Source organism: Vulpes vulpes, chromosome 4, assembly GCF_048418805.1.
Source record: "Vulpes vulpes isolate BD-2025 chromosome 4, VulVul3, whole genome shotgun sequence".
Classification (NCBI taxonomy): Eukaryota; Metazoa; Chordata; class Mammalia; order Carnivora; family Canidae; genus Vulpes; species Vulpes vulpes.
In genome coordinates, this window is record NC_132783.1 from 41,348,906 (window position 1) to 41,368,812 (window position 19,907).

At 38.2% G+C, this 19,907-nt stretch overlaps 1 protein-coding gene and 1 long non-coding RNA gene across 3 annotated transcripts in view; one reads left to right on the forward strand and one right to left on the reverse strand.

Moving 5' to 3' along the window:
- Positions 1-12,998: 12,998 nt before the first annotated feature.
- On the reverse strand, positions 12,999-19,681 carry LOC140598583 (uncharacterized). The gene is made up of 2 exons (XR_012001039.1): positions 19,519-19,681; positions 12,999-17,690 (listed from the first exon to the last, which is right to left on the reverse strand). It is a non-coding gene; the product is annotated as an uncharacterized lncRNA (long non-coding RNA).
- Positions 19,682-19,735: 54 nt separating this feature from the next.
- UBE2D3 (ubiquitin conjugating enzyme E2 D3) overlaps positions 19,736-19,907 on the forward strand; it is a 32,238-nt gene continuing 32,066 nt past the window's right edge. The window contains exon 1 of one of the 2 annotated variants that reach the window (XM_025983814.2): positions 19,736-19,888. The gene's annotated coding sequence lies outside the window, so the exon portion shown is untranslated. The remainder of the gene's footprint in view (positions 19,889-19,907) is intronic. The other variant, XM_072755553.1, reaches the window with a different exon arrangement.

Consider the following 19,907-nt stretch of genomic DNA (forward strand, 5'->3'; position numbering starts at 1 on the left):
ACAGGGATGTCCACTCTCACCATTGCTATTCAACATAGTCCTATAAGTCCTAGCCTCAGCAATCAGGCAACAAAAAGAAATCAAAGGCATTCAAATTGGCAAAGAAGTCAAACTCTCCCTCTTCACTGATGACATGATACTCTACACAGAAAACCCAAAAGACTCCACCCCAAGATTGCTAGGACCCATACAGCAATTTGACAGTGTGGCAGGATACAAAATCAATACCCAGAAGTCAGTGGCATTTCTATACACTAACAATGAGACTGAAGAAAGAGAAATTAAGGAGTCAGTCCCATTTACAATTGCACCCAAAAGCATAAGATACCTAGGAATAAACCTAACCAAAGAGGTAAAGGATATATACCCTAAAAACTACAGAACACTTCTGAAAGAAATTGAGGAAGACACAAAGAGATGGAAAAATATTCCATGCTCATGGATTGGAAGAACTAATATTGTGAAAATGTCAATGTTACCCAGGGCAATTTACACGTTTAATGCAATCCCTATCAAAATACCATGGACTTTCTTCAGAGAGTTGGAACAAATCATCTTAAGATTTGTGTGGAATCAGAAAAAACCCCGAATAGCCAGGGGAATTTTAAAAAAGAAAACCAAAGCTGGGAGCATCACAATGCCGGATTTCAAGCTGTACTACAAAGCTGTGATCATCAAGACAGTGTGGTACTGGCACAAAAACAGACACACAGATCAATGGAACAGAATAGAGAATCCAGAAATGGGCCCTCAACTCTATGGTCAACTAATTATCAACAAAGCAGGAAAGACTATCCACTGGAAAAAGGACAGTCTCTTCAATAAATGGTGCCGGGAAAATTGGACAGCCACATGCAGAAGAATGAAACTAGACCATTCTCCTACACTATACACAAAGATACACTCAACATGGATGAAAGATCTAAATATGAGACAGGAATCCATCAAAATCCTAGAGGAGAACACAGGCAACACTCTTTTTGAACTTGGCCACAGTAACCTCTTACAAGATACATCTCTGAAGGCAAAGGAAACAAAAGCAAAAATGAACTATTGGTACTTAATCAGGATATAAAGCTGCTGCACAGCAAAAGAAACAGTCAACAAAACTAAAAGACAGACATCCCTACAGAATGGGAGAAGGTATTTGCAAATGACATATCAGATAAAGGGCTAGTATTCAAGATCTATAAAGAACTTATTAAACTCAATACCCAAGAAACAAACAATCCAATCATGAAATGGGCATAAAACATGCACAGAAATTTCACTAAAGACGACATACACATGGCCAACAAGCACATGAGAAAATGCTCTGCATCACTTGCCATCAGAGAAATACAAATCAAAACCTCAATGAGATACCACCTCACACACCAGTGAGAATGGTGAAAATTAACAAGACAGGAAACAACAAATGTTGGAGAGGATGTGGAGAAAGGGGAACCCTCTTGCACTGTTGGTGGGAATGTAAACTGGTACAGCTACTCTGGAAAACAGTGGAGGTTCCTCAGAGAGTTAAAAATAGAGCTACCCTATGACTCAGCAATTGCACTACTGGGGATTTACCCCCAAGATACAGATGCAGTGAAACAAACAGCAGGACACCTGCACCCCAATGTTTATAGCAATAATGTCCACAATAGCCAATCTGTGGAAGAAGCCTCGGTGTCCATCGGAAGATGAATGGATAAGGAAGGTCTATACATACAATGGAATATTACTCAGCCATCAGAAAGGACAAATATCCACCATTTGCTTCAACATGGATGGAACTGGAGGGTATTATGCTGAGCAAAGTAAGTCAATTGGAGAAGGACAATCATCATATGGTCTCACACATATGGGTAATATAAGGAATAGTGAAAGCGGTTATAAGGGAAAGGAGGGAAAATGAGTGGGAAAAATTAGACAGGGTGACAAAGCATGAGAGACTCCTAAATCTGGGAAAGGAACAAAAGGTAGTGGAAGGGGAGGTAGATGGGGATATGGGGTGACTGGGTGACAGGCACTGAGGAGGACACTTGATGGGATGAGCACTGCATGTTACACTATATGTTGGCAAATCGATCTTCAATAAAAAATAAAAATTAAAAAGATTCTCTCTTTCCCTCTGCCTTCCCCTTGCCTAAAGAAAATAATATCAGAAACAAAGGAGGAGATGTTACTACTGACACCACAGAAATACAAAGGATTATGAGACTACTATGAAAAAGTATATGCCAACAAATTGGACAACCTAGTGGAAATACATAAATTCCTAGGAATATACAATCTCCAGAAACTGAATCAGGAAGAATTAGATCTGAACAGACTGATTACTAATAACAAAATGGAATCAGTCACCAAAAACTCCCAACAGGGGCACTGGGTGGCTCAGTGGTTGAGCGTCTGCCTTTGGCTTATTAGGTCATGATCCCAGGGTCTGGGATCAAGTCCCACACTGGGCTTGCCACAGGGAGCCTGCTTCTCCCTCTGCCTATGTCTCTGCCTCTCTCTGTGTGCATCTCATGAATAAATAAATAAAATCTTTAAAAAAAAAAAAAAGCCTCCCAACAAACAAAAGTATAGAACTAGACCGTTTCATAGGTAAATTCTACCAAACATTTAAAGAACTGATACCTAACCTCTTAAACTATTCCTCTTAAACTCTTAAACTATTCCAAAAAATGGACGAGGAAGGAATGCTTCCAAATTGAAGATTTCTGGTATCAAAACCAAAGACATTACAAAAAAGAAAATGACAGCCCAATAGCCCTGATGAACACAGATGCAAAAATCCTCAACAAATTTCAGGAAACCAAATTCAACCATATCTTAAAAGGAGATATTCAAGTGGGATTTATTTTGGGTATGTAAGGATGGTTCAACACCTGCAAATCAATCAACATGATACACCACAGTAACAAAATGAAGGAATAAAATCATATGATCATCTGCAAAAATGCACGAAAAGTCTTGGACAAAACTCAACATCTGTTCATTATAAAAACAGTCCACAAAATGGGTTTAGAAAAAAACATAAAGTAGTTGAGTGCCTGCCTTCATCCCAGGGCATGATTCTGAGGTCCCGGGATTGAGTCCCACATCAGGCTCCCTGCATTAAGCCTGCTTCTCTCTCTGCCTGTGTCTCTGCCTCTCTCTGTGTGTGTGTGTCTCTCATGAATAAATAATAAAATCTTTAAAAAAAATACTTAAAAGGCCATATAGGACAAACCACAGCTAACATTATACTCAGTAGTGAAAAGCTAAAAGCTTTACTCTAGAATCAGGAACAAGACAAGGATGTCCACTCTCCCTACATTTATACAACATAGTACTAGAAGCCTTACTACAGCAAGCAGACAAGAAAAAGAAATAAAAGGCATCCAAATTGGTAAGAAAGAAGCAAAACTTTCACTGTTTGTAGATGACATGAGATCATATGTGGAAAACCCTAAAGACACCACCAAAAAACTATCAGAACTAATGAATGGATTCTGTAAAGTTAGTAGATACAGAACCAATATTGCACTCTGTTGCATTTCTATACACTAAGAACAAACTACAAGAAAGTGAAATTACAAAAATGATCCTATAGACAACTACATCAAAAAAGAACTACCTGGGAATACATGTAACCAAGGAGATGAAAGAACTGTACTCTACAAACTGTTAAGACATCAGTGAAAGAAGCTGGAGAAGACACAAATGAAAGATGTTCTGTGTTCTTGGACTGGAGGAATTAATATTGTTAAAATGTCCATATTACCCAAAGCAATCTACAGATTCTATGAAATTCATATCAAAATACCAATAGTACTTTTTACAGAACTAGAATAAATAACTTTTAAATTTGAGTGTAACGACAAAAGAACTCAACTAGCCAAACCAATCTTGAGAAAGAAGAACAAGGCTCGGCGTATCACAATCTCTGATTTCAAACTGTACTACAAAGCTATAGTAAAACAGTATGGTATTGGCACAAAACATACATAGAGATCAACAGAGCAGAATAAGGACCTCAGAAATAAATCCACACTTATATGGTCAATTATTTACAACAAAGAAGGGAAGAATACACATTGAGTAAAAGATAATCTCTTCAATAAAGTGTTGGGAATGGGACGCCTGGGTGGCTCAGTGGTTGAGTGGCTGCCTTTGGCTCAGGGTGTGATCCTGGAGTTCCAGGATCAAGTCCCACATTGGGCTTCCTACATGAAGCCTGGTTCTTCCTCTCCCTGTGTCTTTGCCTCTCTCTGTGTGTCTCTCATGAATAAATAAATAAAATCTTTTAAAAAATAAACTGGTGGGAAAATTGGACAGCTAAGTGCAAAAGAATGCAATTGGACCACTTTCTTACACTATACAAATTAAGTGCAAAGTGGATTAAAGACTTAATATAAGATCTGAAATAATAAAATTCCAAAAGAGACCATAGGCAGTAAACTCTTGGACTTAATATTTTTCTGGATATGTCTCCTCAGGCAAGGAAAACAAAAGCAAAAATAAACAATTTGCACTATATCAAACTAAAAGGCTTTTGTATAGCAAAAGAAACCAACACAACAAAAAGGCAACCTATAGAATGAGAGGAGACATATATATTTAAAAATGACATATCTGCTAAGGGGCTAATATCCAAAGTATATTGAAAAGTTATACATTATCAGAATAATAACAACAACACTACAATTAAAAAATAAAGGACCTGAACAGACATTTTTCCAAAGAAGACATTCAGATGGCTGACAGACTCATGAAAAGGTGCTCAACATCAATAATCAGCAGGGAAATGCAAATCAAAACCACACCAAACTATCACTTCATAGCAGTCAGAACAGCTAGTATCAAAAGACAAGAAATAGTAAGTGTTGACAAAGATGTAGAAAAAAGGTAACTCCTATGCTTTCTTGATGGGAATGTAAACTAGTGTATCAACTATGGAAATTTTCTCCAAAAATTAAAAATAGAAATACCGTATGATCCAGTAATTCCACTTCTGGGTATTTCCCCAAGAAAATGAAAACACTAATTTGAAAAGATTATATAACCCTATGTTTATAGCAGCATTATTTACAATAGCAAAGATATGGAAGCAACCTGAGTATTCATCAACCGAAGAATGGATAAAGCACTCCTTCCAATTAAGTTGAAAAAAATGGAGTATTAATGGTCAACCCCGTCCTGCCTCTTCCCACTTATAATTATCTTCATTTTTACCCATTCTGATCTTATTTCCTCTAGTGTCTGATGTTTCCCCATTGTTCAAAGTCAAATACTCAATTTTTGACCTACTGTCACATCTTGTGAAGAAAATGACTCCATATGAATCTTTCTGTTCTGTATCTCATCTTTCCTGATTTCCTCTAGAATATAAATATACTCAAATTTCTCTTTCTAAAAAAGCACCCTCCTTTGACCCTGAGTTACTCTAAGCTAATTTCCTATCTTCTAACTTCCTATCACGACCAAGCTCTGCATTTTTCCATTCACTCCCCAACATGCTTAAATTTAAATTGTCAACAGTACCTCAACAAAATTGAGTCACCGGTGACAAAGTTAGTTGACCAGTTTTTTTTTTTTTTTAAGATTTTATTTATTTATTCATGAGAGACAGAGAGAGAGAGAGAGAGGCAGAGACACAGGCAGAGGGAGAAGCAGGCTCCATGCAGGGAGCCTGACATGGGACTTGATCCCGGGACTCCAGGATCACATTGTGGACCGAAGGCGGGCGCTAAACTGCTGAGCCACCCAGGGATCCAGTTGACAAGTTTCTTTTTTTTTTTTTTTTTGACAAGTTTCTAATCCTTAGCATAACTTTCTATACCGTTTCACACTTGATATTTTAGTAGTCAAATATATTTTGAATGAATAAAATGAGAACCTATGAAAGGAAGCAAAAAAGTTGCTCTTAAACTAAAGAATACCCAAGGAATTATAAATAGCTGTAGTAGCCAGAACAATGTCTCTCCTCTGATCTTCCATCCCACTGAAGATGTCTACAATCCCACTCCCTGCGATCTGTGAATATGTTTATAGCAAGGGGGAATTAAGGCTGTGGGTGGAATTAAGGTAGCTAACCACCTGGACTTTACATGGGTAGATTTTCCTGGATTATCCATGTAGGCCCAATATAATCACAAATATTCTTATAAATGAAAGGAGGCAGGCAAGTGTATCTGAGTGATGCGATGTGACAAAGACTCAACGGGCCATTTCTGGCTTTGAAGATGGAAGGGGAAAAAAAAAAGAAGATGGAAGGGGATCACGAGACAGAACTCATACTTCCTGTTTCAAAATTTACTGCAAAGCTACAGTAATTAAGAATATGGTAATGGCACACAAATAAACAATAGACCAAGGAAATAGAACTGAGAATACAAAAATTAACCCATACACATCTGCAGTCAATTTATTTTCAACAAGGGTGCTAAGACTTTTCAATAGGGAAAGAATGGTCTCTTCAACAATTAGTTTTAAGACAAATACTTTGTGCCCCAGAACCTCTAGAAAAGAATCAATCTTGCTTATACCTTGATTTTAGACCAGTAGGACCCATTCAGACTTCTGACCTCCAAATATCTAAGATAACTGTTGTTTTAAACCACTGAATTAGGGATCCCTGGGTGGCGCAGCGGTTTGGCGCCTGCCTTTGGCCCAGGGCGCGATCCTGGAGACTCAGGATCGAACCCTACGTCAGGCTCCCGGTGCATGGAGCCTGCTTCTCCCTCTGCCTATGTCTCTGCCTCTCTCTCTCTCACTGTGTGCCTATCATAAATTAAAAAATAAAAAAATAAACCACTGAATTTGTAGTAATTTGTTATATCAAGAGTATTACAATAACCATTTCTAATTTTCCTTTACAGTACAGTTGAACTGAGATGCCTGGGTGGCTCAGGGGTTGAGCATCTGCCTTCAGCTCAGGGCATGATCCCGGAGTTCCAGGATGGGGTTGCACATGAGGCTCCCCGCAGGAAACGTGCTTCTCCCTCTCTAGGCCTATGTCTCTGCCTCTCTCTCCATGTCTCTCATGAATAAATAAATAAAATCTTTAAAAAAGTAAAGTACACTTGAATCTTGTGACTTTTTCTATTGAGTCTGATCTGTTGAGTGGAGCTTGGAAGTGATAATAGGAAGGAAACCAGGATCAAATGAAGCATTCTTTATATCACTACAACTACTCTCTTGCTTATAATAATATATAAATACTAACATCCTATTACCAGAAATAAAACCTTTATGAAAACTTAACAGGATACATATGTGCTTTAGGAACAAAAGTATAAGGAAATAAATAATTCTACTTTATTATTTTTTTTTAATTCTGTGAGATTGTATTCTTCTCTAATTAGTGGGATAGAAAAGAAAGCTTATTGGTTTCTGTTAGGGAGCAACTGTTAATGGCACAGGAGAGGAATGTGGGTGAACTAATCTGGCACTAAAAAAGAAAAGATGGGGGTGGGTCCCAGAGCCAACCTAAACCATACAGTGACACTTAAGGTTAAATATACAGATTGTCTGGCCACCAATCTCCAACTTTCTAAAGCTTTCATCTCACCATTAAATATGATTTTACCCTCTGTCCAATTATACCGGCTCTGCTTGAGTTCTTGCCCTAAGTTACAGGAAGTAATGAATTCTTGTTATTTTTTTTTTAAATTTATTTATGATAGTCACACAGAGAGAGAGAGAGATGCAGAGACACAGGCAGAGGGAGAAGCAGGCTCCATGCACCGGGAGCCCGACATGGGATTCGATCCTGGGTCTCCAGGATCGCGCCCTGGGCCAAAGGCAGGCGCTAAACCGCTGCGCCACCCAGGGATCCCTGAATTCTTGTTATTTGAAGGTAGGAGAATTTCTCACTAACAAAACAGAAAGGTAGGATGCCTCATTCTGATGGGCAGAGATCATTCCTGCTATATCGACTGGAAACTCTTAAGGGGTATTTTCTCACAGGAACATGAAAAGAGAGGTTGGATTTAGAGAATAGCCCTTTGTGGATTGATCTGGAGACAGAATTACTTTCCTATGAGATGTTATATTCTTGGTTCCTGAACAGGAATGAACCTTAAAGTGCACCTAAGCCCTCCCCCCCACCCAACTTAACTTGCACTTTAGAATGAACTTATTTATCTGTCCTACCTGCCTAGCATTTCTTGACTCAGAGTCACAAAGTCAGACTCAACAAATTTGACTTTAGGTATGTGACAAAAGGATTTTTTAATAATCTCTACATCAGCATTTCTCAAACTAGAATCCATGAATTCTTTCCCAGATTTTCCCCCATATTGTGATTTATTTAATTAATCTATAATAATATAGTCATAGTTCAAATCACTGCAATTGCCATTTATAACTAAATACTACCATGTGATTCCAGAGCCTGTATTGTTAGTATTGTGTAGCAGCACTCTGTCTTAGGCAAATGAGAACAGAAATAGATAATAAACACTTCTGGCCATGGGAAAGCCAAATGACATCAGTAAAAGAATGAACAGAGGTCTCTTAAAGATCTAGTAGAGAAAATTGGTTAGCATATATGGAACAGAACAGTTAGTACAGACATGCCAAATTTAGAGAACCTAAATAGTGGCAATTAGTTCTGTATTTATGTTTCAGGAGGCAATATGCAAAACATTAAAAAAGTTAAAGTGGCACATATTTTTATTAGTTTATACTTTTCTACATTTTATAAACTTTATTTACAAAAATTCTTTAAGAGTTAAGAGCATAAAGAGTTCATACCAAGTATTATGTCTTAACCTATTTTTATTACAATGGTCTAGATTATTATGATTTTTATATGATTTTATTATAACATTCTAATAAAAATAACTGGAAGAGACTCAAAAATGTTTTTAATATAAACTCTACCTAGTAAATACACTAAATGTACTATGAGTCTTTAGTGCAAGTACTGCAACTATTTTAGGTTTTTCTCACGATCACATTTCATCTAGATTATTTCAATAGCATCCCAAGTGGTGTCTGCCTCTAGTTTCTACCCCAACACACATTTCAGTTACATCTTCCACATTGCTGTCATATTTATCTTTTTGTGATTAAAATCTGATCAAGACTTAATGTTAAAATTTAATTTTCCCACCCCATACCCTTCAGAATAATATCTGAACTTAGTACCCTGTCATGTTAGGCCCTAAATATATGCAGCCTTGTCTTCAACTGCTTTGTCTTTTCTCATTCATTTCCTCCTCTGCCCTCCCCTACCCCGACTGCAGCCAAAGTACTTGCCAAACTTGTAGTTTCCAAAACTTACGAGGTCAAGTTTGCTGAGACCTTACATTGTTCCCTCTGCCTAGGTTTTCTCCTTTTTCACCCCCCAGCTATGCCTTTTTTCATTTCTTTAAAGACAACTCTCTTCCACATAGAAACTTATCCTGAGCACCCCCAGCTAAATTAAGTACATTAATATTACTCTATGCATGCATTTATGTCATCACATTATGACAGATCCTTAATAGTATCCCCCAATTAAAAGACTTTCTGAAAGGTGGCAGCTGGATCTTTCACCTGCGCATATTCAACATCTAGCTCAATGCCTTGCATATAATACGCATTTGATATGTATTTTTTTTAAAGATTTTACTATTTATTCATGACAGATACACAGAGAGAGAGAGAGGCAGAGACACAGGCAGAAGAAGCCGGCCCCATTCAGGGGGCCCGATGTGGGACTCGATCCCGGGACTCCAGGATCGCGCGTCCTGGGCCAAAGGCAGGCACTAAACTGCTGAGCCACCCAGGGATCCCCTGATATGTATTTTTAAAAATATTTTGTTTATTTATTCATGAGAGTCACACAGAGAGAGAAGCAGAGACCAAGAGGGAGAAGCAGGCTCCATGCAGGGAGCCTGATGCAGGACTTGATCCTGGGACTCTAGGATCACGCCCTGAGCCAATGGCAGGCGCTAAACCGCTGAGCCACCCAGGGATCCCGTATTCTTCTTTTCAAATCAATAGTTGGGAAGATTGTAGTATCAACAGGTCTCTATTACATTAACATTCTTCAGCCTAAACCTTCACTTAAGGAGAAACTTCCACTTGGCCTAGTTAGACCCAAATATTGCTGACTGACAAACTGTGAGTCTCTTGGTTTTGCCTCAAGTGACATCAAAAACAGTCCTATACTGGGCAGCCTGCATGACTCAGCGGTTTAGTGCTGCCTTCAGCCCAGGGCCTGATCCTGGAGACCGGGGATCCAGTCCCACGTTGGGCCCCCTGCATGGAGCCTGCTTCTCCCTCTGCCTGTGTCTCTGCCTCTCTCATGAATAAAGAAGTTAAATCTTAAAAAAAAAAAAAAAAAAAAAAAAAGCAGTCCTATACTATAAACGGATGTTATTTTTATTTCATTTATTTATTTATTCATGAGAGACACGGGGGAGGGGGGTGGCTAAACTGCTGAGCCACCTGGGCTGCCCCTAAATGGATGTTTTTAAAAGCCACAAATGAGGCTTTTGGGATGGAAGAATGCACTATCATATGTGAACAATGTTAGATTGACTACATTTCAAGTTAGCAAGTACAGAAATGGCAATCAAGTTGTGTAAAACTGAACCACCATAATAATGGTAGCCTAAATTCTATGCCTGAGGGTAATTCTTACAGTGCTTGAGCAAAGAGGAGGAAGAAAAAATATATATCCTCCTTTTTCCTTGTTTCCTTAAGAATAGTTTTGCCTTTGACATTTTTCTTCCCACTTCTGCACACCTCTTCAATGTCCTTTACCTTTTTTCCCTAATTATAGCCCAATCCAAGCCAGTAGGCATTTAGTCTTATCTCTAAAATGCTCCAGGGTAATCTCTGTCTTTTCATTACTGCAGAATAAAAAGAAGGAAAACAAGGAAAAGCTAAATTCACAAAAATCTGTGAACATCTAATTCTATCTTAAATCTCAGTGGTTTTTGTTGAAAGTACTCTTGGACAGTTGAATTTCAAGATTGTAGCACCCAAGATTCTCCGTTTTTGTATGGGTCTTTTTGTAAGACAGAGAAGCTGTATCATACTGTTCTCTTACCAAGTATATATATATATATATATATATATATATATATATATATACTGTAAAGCCTAATCTCATTATTACTTTTGAGATTTTAATATGCTTTGATGATAGGATATTTCTGAAACTGTCACACTTCTATAACACTAACTAAGCCAAATTCTTTAAAACTTATTTAGATATAGTGAATTGTTTCTTAGTAAATTTCATTCTTTTAGTGCCTGTGTTAAAACTACTGCTTTGGTGCAATGAAAAAATCAACAGGTACCAAATAGCGTGTATTAAAAACTGGCAATATTAGGCAACCAATTCTTTTTTTTAATAATATTTTTTTATTGGTGTTCAATTTGCCAACATACAGAATAACACCCAGTGCTCATCCCTTCAAGTGCCCCCCTCAGTGCCCGCCACCCAGTCACCCCCACCCCCCGCCCTCCTCCCCTTCCACCACCCCTAGTTCGTTTCCCAGAGTTAGGAGTCTTCCATGTTCTGTCTCCCTTTCTGATATTTCCCACTTATTTTTTTCTCCTTTCCCCTTTATTCCCTTTCACTATTATTTATATTCCCTAAATGAATGAGACCATATAATGTTTGTCCTTCTCCGATTGACTTAGTTCACTCAGCATAATACCCTCCAGTTCCATCCACCTTGAAGCAAATGGTGGTTATTTATCATTTCTAATGGCTGAGTAATATTCCATTGCATACATAAACCACATCTTCTTTATCCATTCATCTTTCAATGGACACTGAGGCTCCTTCCAGTTTGGCTATTGTGGACATTGCTGCTACAAACATCGGGGTACAGGTGTCCTGGCGTTTCATTGCATCTGTATCTTTGGGGTAAATCCACAGCAGTGCAACTGCTGGATCGTAGGGCAGATCTATTTTTAACTCTTTGAGGAACCTCCACACAATTTTCCAGAGTGGCTGCACCATTTCACATTCCCACCAACAGTGCAAGAGGGTTCCTTTTTCTCCGCATCCTCTCCAACATTTGTGGTTTCCTGCCTTGTTAATTTTCCCCGTTCTCACTTGTGTGAGGTGGGAATCTCATTGTGGTTTTGATTTGTATTTCCCTGATGGCAAGTGATGCAGAGCATATTCTCATGTGCTTGTTGGCCATGTCTAGGTCTTCCTCTGTGAGATTTCTGTTCATGTCTTTTGCCCATTTCATGATTGGATTGTTTCTTTCTTTGGTGTTGAGTTTAATAAGTTCTTTATAGATCTTGGAAACTAGCCCTTTATCTGATACGTCATTTAGGCAACCAACTCTTGATTTCTACTCATGTCATGATTTCAGGGTCCTTAGACTGAGCCCTGCACGTGGGGCTTTGCATTCAGCATGGAGTCTGCTCAAGACTCTGTCTCCCAGGCACCTAGGTGGCTCAGTGGTTGAGTGTCTGCCTTTGGCGTGGGTAATGATCCCAGCGTCCTGGGTTTGAATCCCACATCGGGCTCCCTCTGCCTAAGTGTGTCTCATGAAAAAATAAAATCTTAAAAAAAAAAACAACAACAAAAAACACCCTCTCCCCCCACATGCTAATGCCCACACTCTAATAAATCTTAAAAAAAAAAAAAGAAAACTGTAAAGTGTCATAGTGGCTCCATGAAGTCACTTACATACTAAATAGATCAGATCCTTCAGAACCCATCACAATCATTCCCATCACACCTTACAATTCCTTTTTTTTTTCTTTAAATATTTTATTTATTTATTCATGAGAGACACACAGAGAGAGAAAGGCAGAGACGTAGGCAGAGGGAGAAGCAGGCTCTATGCAGGAAGCCCGATGTGGGACTTAATCCCGGAACTGCGGGATCACGCCCTGAGCCAAAGGCAAACACTCAACTGCGGAGCCACCCAGGAGCCCCACTTCTTACAATTCTTTAACAATTTATTAACTTACTAAAGAATTCTTGCATAGATATATTTAAATAATCAAATCCAGTATTGGCAAAACAACGATCCATTTCTGGTCTAAGTAACAGTATGTTTCTTTTTTTTTTTTTATATTTTACTGAAGCAACATAGATTATATTTTTGTTGGTAAGTAATATTAATTCTAAATACTTATTTTTCAGTTAAGTCCTGATGTTGTTGATTTGCATATTGGGATCCACAAAATGGAGGCCACCTTATAGGGGCCTGGCTCATGTCATAAATCTAAACATAAATCAGCCAGAGCTTATGGAAAACACCTGTCCTGAAAACCCAGCATACACCAATCAGAATTCCTCAACTCAGCTTTAGCTAGCTTACCTTATCCTAAAAAACAGGACGTATTAACCTTGTAAGGAAATCGCCAACCTCCTAGCCAACCATGCTGCTACCATCTTACTGCTTCTAATGCTCTGTAAAACTGGCCCCTGCCCCAAATTCCCTGACAAGAAAGTATACTTTGTTAGGAAGTATACTCCCCCAATCCATGGATTATTTCTTTTAGAACATCAAATTTGTTACTACATTGTTTCAGTTTTCTCATTTGATACCAATCTTCAAAATCCTTACCTAGGTGATTTATCCATGATTTTCTTTTTTTATTATTATTTTTAAAGATTTTATTTATTTATTCATGAGAGAGAAAGAGAGAAAGAGAGGCAGACAGAGGCAGAGGGAGAAGCAGGCTCCATGCAGGGAGCCCAACGTGGGACTCAATCCGGGGTCCTCAGGACCACGCCCTGGGGCGAAGGTGGTGCCAAACCACTGAGCCACCTGGGCTGCCCTTATCCATGATTTTCAACCTAATTTAATTTCATTTTTAATTTTAAAGAAAAGTTTTTATCTATTTAGACTTTTTGTAATTGGATGTATCTATTTCTGGCCATAATTATAAGCTCCTTAAAATTAATTTTTAATCACTATCTTTTATTAAATAAAATTGGTGAAAATACTCCCAAATTAAAAACTAATTAACAGCAAAGCCTTATTATATTAAAATCTAACCTGAATTATATTGTTTGTATTGAAGGAAAAACCTCTTGCCAGCTGTAAATTTTTCACATTTAGAAGGATGCTATAGCTTATTTATCATCAGTAATCTGAGAATGTTGAGATACTGAAAATATTTAGTAAATAAACTTCCAGGTTGATTTCACATTTGGTTCTATTTAACTTTTTTAACTCAGATAATTCACATAACATAAAATTCTTTCAAAGTGTATAATTCAGAGGATTTTAGTTTATCTGTAGAGCTGTGCAACCATCATTGTTATCTAATTTTAGCACATTTCATCATCTCCCCCCAGAAGACCCCATAATCATTTAGCAATCACTTCCCATTCCCCCTGCCCCTTAGTCCCTGGCAGCCGGTAATCTCCTTTCTGTTACTATGGATTTGCCTATTCTAGTCATTTCCTATTAATGGAATAAAAACATGTGGCCTTTGTATCTTTTTTTTTTTCACTTAGCAAAATATTCTCAGGCTTCAAGAAATGTATCAGTATTTTGTCCTTTCTTATTAACTATTCCATCATATGGATATGCCACATTTTATTTATCCATTTATCAGCTGATGGACATTTAGTTCTTTCCACCTTTTTAGCTATTATAGATAATATTCACATATATAAATTTTTATGTGGAAATGCTCAAATTTGTTTTTAGCTAAAACACTGGTGCATGGCTCATTATGTACCAAAAACCATCTTAAATTTAAGGCCAAAATGATGTTATTAGCATAAAATAAAGTATAGTTCCCTAAACCACATTAACTTGTCCTGATCATAAAAGGAGATTCTGAACTGGTAAGGTAGAGAGAAGGGATAATTTGATTCTTATGCAAACAATATGAAATAACATTTGGTTGACTTGGGCTCCAAATTACGTATTCCAAGCAGCATATATAATCATAGATTCTGAACATAAAGTCTAGACCACAGCATTTACAATTTATAAAATAATAAAATGGCATACACTGTGTTAGAGCCAGTATCCTTAGCAAGTTATAAAATCCCATGACAAAATTACAAAGATCTGAAGATATACTTATGTTTATTGAGTCTATGCATCAATCTATGTTAATATTTATTCACAAGTACATTTTAATTAATCAGGACTCAAGTTTTTATAATAATGTGGCTTTGCTGATACATTCACATAATAGGACTTTTATACATTTTCATTAGTTTTTTTTTTTAATTTTAAGATTTTATTTATTCATGAAAGACACACAGAGGCAGAAGCAAAGACCTAGGCAGAGGGAGAAGCTGGCTCCCTGGGGAGCCTGATATGGGACTGGATTCCGGGACTCAGGGATCATGCCCTGAGCCAAAGGCAGATGGTCAACCACTGAGCCATCCAGGCATCCCTCCTTAGTTATTATCTATTGCCCCTTTATACTGATATTCTTGATCCTTTATATTTTTTTTTGTTTTACATCATTTCACGTAAGATCTACTATGATTAGAAAGTTTTTGAGATTTCAATTTAATATTCACTAGGAATTTTTTAAAGCTCTTTTCAAAATTTTTGTGCCTGTATTAATTTTTGAATGTGTTTCTTTCATATATAAAAACTTTTTTAGGCCTTTGTAGACCCAATATAAAAACATGTCTTTTATCAGATAGAGACATTTCAACCACTGTAATACAAATAGTCAAATGAATGTCGGTTTTAACCTTATTTGCAACTGTAAGGTGAGTGCTAACACTAGATATGTGAACTAGGCTGCCCTAAAGCATCAAAATGTTTCTAGGCCATGTTCATTTTAAGTTCAACTCTAACAAAATTGGGTAAAATTGTTAAGTTTGCTAGTATAATCATAAAAAGCAAAGTCTAATCAATAAATTCACTTTGGTGCGAAATAAAAATTTGAGATTACACAATCATTTGTTTCTCAGCATATATAATCTAGGCTTTCATATATCAGGATTTATTTGTATGTCATCATTTCTTCTATACAATCTTGACAGTGGCCAACGTAAAAATATAGTGGCACCATTATAAACTAAAGGTTTAATACCAGATGAGAAAGCATGTTTGTAAGGCAGGGAAAGGCTAAGTGGATTTCTTGATCTTCTAAGCAAAACTCTATTGCAATAAAAATCTCTGCAAAACAATTTTCCTGCCCGAAATGGTTGCTCACTTAGCTAAAGGTGGCACTGGATACTATAAACAATATTGCTGCAAAGGAAGAATTTAAAAAAATTCCTTTCAGTCGCTGGATGGAATTTTACTTGGAACATTAAGAAATGCATAAATAATTGAGGCAGCAAATACGTACTTGTTTCACTATTAGGTAAACTAATATCGCTCAATAGTCAAAGTACTAAAAAAATAATCCAACAATTTACTGGTTGAGTGTGAGCTTTGAGGCCAAACTGCCTAGGTTTTAAATCCTGACTCTACTAGTTAATAATTTTGTGACCTTGAGTGTTTTATCTATATAACAGGGATTTGATAAAACAATGAATTAAAAGACTCCACACACAGTACTTCGAATAATAATTGTTAACACTTATTAAGAAATTTACACAGTATTTAATTTCACCTTTGGCTATTTCATTTTGGAGCCCTTCCACATTTTTTTTAAAGAAATTCTTTTTTTAAAAGATTTTATTTATTCATGAGAGAGAGAGAGAGGCAGAGAGAGAAGCAGGCTCCATGCAGGGAGCCCAATACGGGACTCGATCCCGGGACTCTAGGATCACACCCTGGGCCAAAGGCAAATGCTCAACCGCTGAACCACCCAGGCATCCCCACCACATTTTTTTTTTTTTTTAAGATTTTATTTATTTGACAGAGAGAGACAACAAGCAGGGGGAACAGCAGGCAGCCTGATGAGAGGCTCAAGGCTTAATGCAGGGCTCGTTGAAGGCAAACTGTTAACTGACTGAACCACCCGGGCACCCTCTTCCACCACATCTTATTTGTAAAGGTGTGTAATAAATAAGAATGATATAGTAAAACCTAAGTTACCAGAATGCTTGGGGAATGAATCATCTGGGTAGGGAAGTTTTCTATAGGGTATGTTTATAGGTACAGTTAAAAAAAAAAAAAAAAAAAAAAATCAACGGATGGGATAAACTATTTCCTAGACCTATTATGTACTTTCATGTATTCTTAATAAGTATACTGGTAGTAATTAAACCTTTTTTAATGAATCACTACTGTTATGAATACAAATTATAACCATATGTTAAAATTTCACAATCCCTTCAAGGTTTACCAACAGGAATAAGTCCACTAAGACCTTACCTAAAATTTTTTATCCTAAAGTTCATGGACAGAACTAGGGAGTATGTGAATTTGGATGGGGAAAAAAATACATCTTTATTTTTACTAATCTCTAACCGAAATTTACCATTTCCTTCAATTTTGAAAGTAAGCAACAATACCTACATCTGTATCACCAAGAGAAGTAAGATACTTTACATCACATTATTGTTGCTATGAATTTTACCTTATACATTTAAAAACATTACTCTTAGAAGAGTCCATGGCTTTACCAGACTGCCAACGTGGTCTGTGGCACAAAAAAGTTAAGAACTCTAACCTCAAATTTGTGCCAGTCTGTTATGCTTTGTTAATTAAGAGCATTAACATGTTCCATTATACTTTCATACTGAAGTTTGTTTAGATTAGGAGAATACAAATTGGCTTATCTGAGACTTTTCTTTATGGACCTCCTGGATATTGTGAGTTCCCTTTGGGGGATGTTTCCTACCACTCTTGTAACCTTGGCTTCTGAAAGAACAAAACAGAGGGAGAAATAAGTCAAAATTAGATTCAGAGGACACTGAAAGTAGAAATATAAAGCATCTTACTCCCCTACTTTCTAAATTATTATTTTTTTTAAACAAACTTTTTTTTTTAAGATTTAAAAAAATTTTTTTTTATTCGTGAGAGACACACAGAGAGGCAAGAGACGGGCAGAGAGAGAAGCAGGCTCCATGCAGGGAGTCCATTATGGGACTCAATCCTGGGACTCCAGGATCACGCCCAGGGCAGAAGACAGGTGCTCAACTGCTGAGCCACCTAGGTGTCCCTCTACTTTCTAAATTAAAAGGCAGTATGAAATTCCACTCATTAAATACCCTGAAGTTAACTGCCTGGGTTCAAACTCTACTTCTGCCATTTATTAACTGTGTAATCCTGGGACAGTAACTTCATCTCCCTAAGCATCAAGTTCTTTATTTGTAAAAGGTTAATAAGCACAGTACCTGACACATGACAAGTGTTGCATATACATTACCTATATTTACGATTATTCTTACATGTTTGTTTCACATTCTGGCCAGTTAATGTCTGACTGGTTAGATTAATAACTTATGTTTACCAGTATTATAGTCTACAGTGCCCTTTCACATACATTATGACACCTGAACTATACCACAAACCTGTAAAAAAAAAGGGCTGCTATTATTATGTATATCAGTGTGGGAAGAAACTAAGATGGTAAGCAACCACACAGTATCACACCAAGGAGAATAGAGCAAGAACTCAAACCTGGATTTCACCCTCCACCCCAACTGCCTAATTCTATGTTTCTACTCAAGTAGACCGGTTAAATCAGAGAACAAAGATTATTCTGGGAGAAGGGAAACAGGCTATGTGATGAGCACTTTAGTACTCTGCTATTCACGGGGCTGTACTCCGACCAGAATCATCCGTACCACCTGTGAAATCTCATGCTCCACCAAGGCCTACTACATCAAAATCCACATTCTGAACAAAATCCTTAGCTGATTCACATAGATGCTTGCCTGAGCAGGGTTTCACCAATTGCTCGAGTGACACTCATCCTGACCACGTAAGCAGTGTACATTAGCCCATTCATCACAGACCTACTTTAGCTTTTATTAGGTAATACTTTATTGTAACCAGAAATTGTTGCTTTTCTTTTTTTTTAAGTATATTTCAAAAACAAGTTTATACTCCTCTTTGATTCTTTAAAATACCCACTTCGTTAAGTCAGGAAATGTTAGAAAACTTTAAGCAGGTCAGCGCTTACCTTTAATCCTTTTAAAAATTACTGTCGTACCACCCCTTTGCCTGAAGGATACACTAGAGAGCCAAACCACCTTCCCCATTATTTTACACCCGGCAGATTAAACAGGCCAATTCTGCTCTTCTCTTTCTGCCCGCCCCCGGATGTTTCAGTTAAGTAATTAAGTTTTTCTGACCCAAAACTCTGATCTTTTGAGTTTTGCAACTCTGTGGACCTAGAGGTTGAAACACGGCAAGAGGAAGCAAGAGGTTTTAAGTCTCTTCCCGTACCTCAATCCTGGCGGATGGTGACAGGCAAATAGCCTGCCCCTATTTCCCTACCCTCCACGTTAACTCATAGTTGAATCTGATTCCTGGGCTACTGGGACTCTGGGAAGGGCTCTAGGAGGCCCCCTTTGCTCAGTACGGACCCTCTAGGTCAGAGACGCGCCGTGTCTCGGCACGTGAGCGCGCTCATCAGCGGTCCGCTCGGTTCTATTTAAAATGAGTGTTGCACTTTGAGGGGCGCCTCCTCCCACTGGTTAACTAGCCCGCACGGGCAGGCGAGTATATATATATTGCTCACCTGCTTCACCGAAATCTTGGAAGGCCCGATCAACCTGGACTAAAGGTACCTAGTAATTAGCCCGTGGCACCTCCCGCCGCACATTCCTGATTGGGCGCGTGAGGGACCGACGCGTCGGCGCGCGCTCCGACCCGTCCGGGGAATTCCAGTTCCCCTCCCTCCCACCAGCCGAAGCATTCAGGGGCGGCGCTTGCCGACGACGGCCCGCCCCAACTCCAGCCGGTGCCTATCGCATCTCGCGAGAATTTGTAGATTTGGGGGCGGGCCCCCAACAGGAAGAGCTCACACAACTGCCCTTAAGTCATTGCAGGGCTATCGCTCCGGTTAGCCAGCCACGAGGTTCTCGCGAGACCCGCCGCCTCAATACCAAGTGAGGAAACCGGGGGACG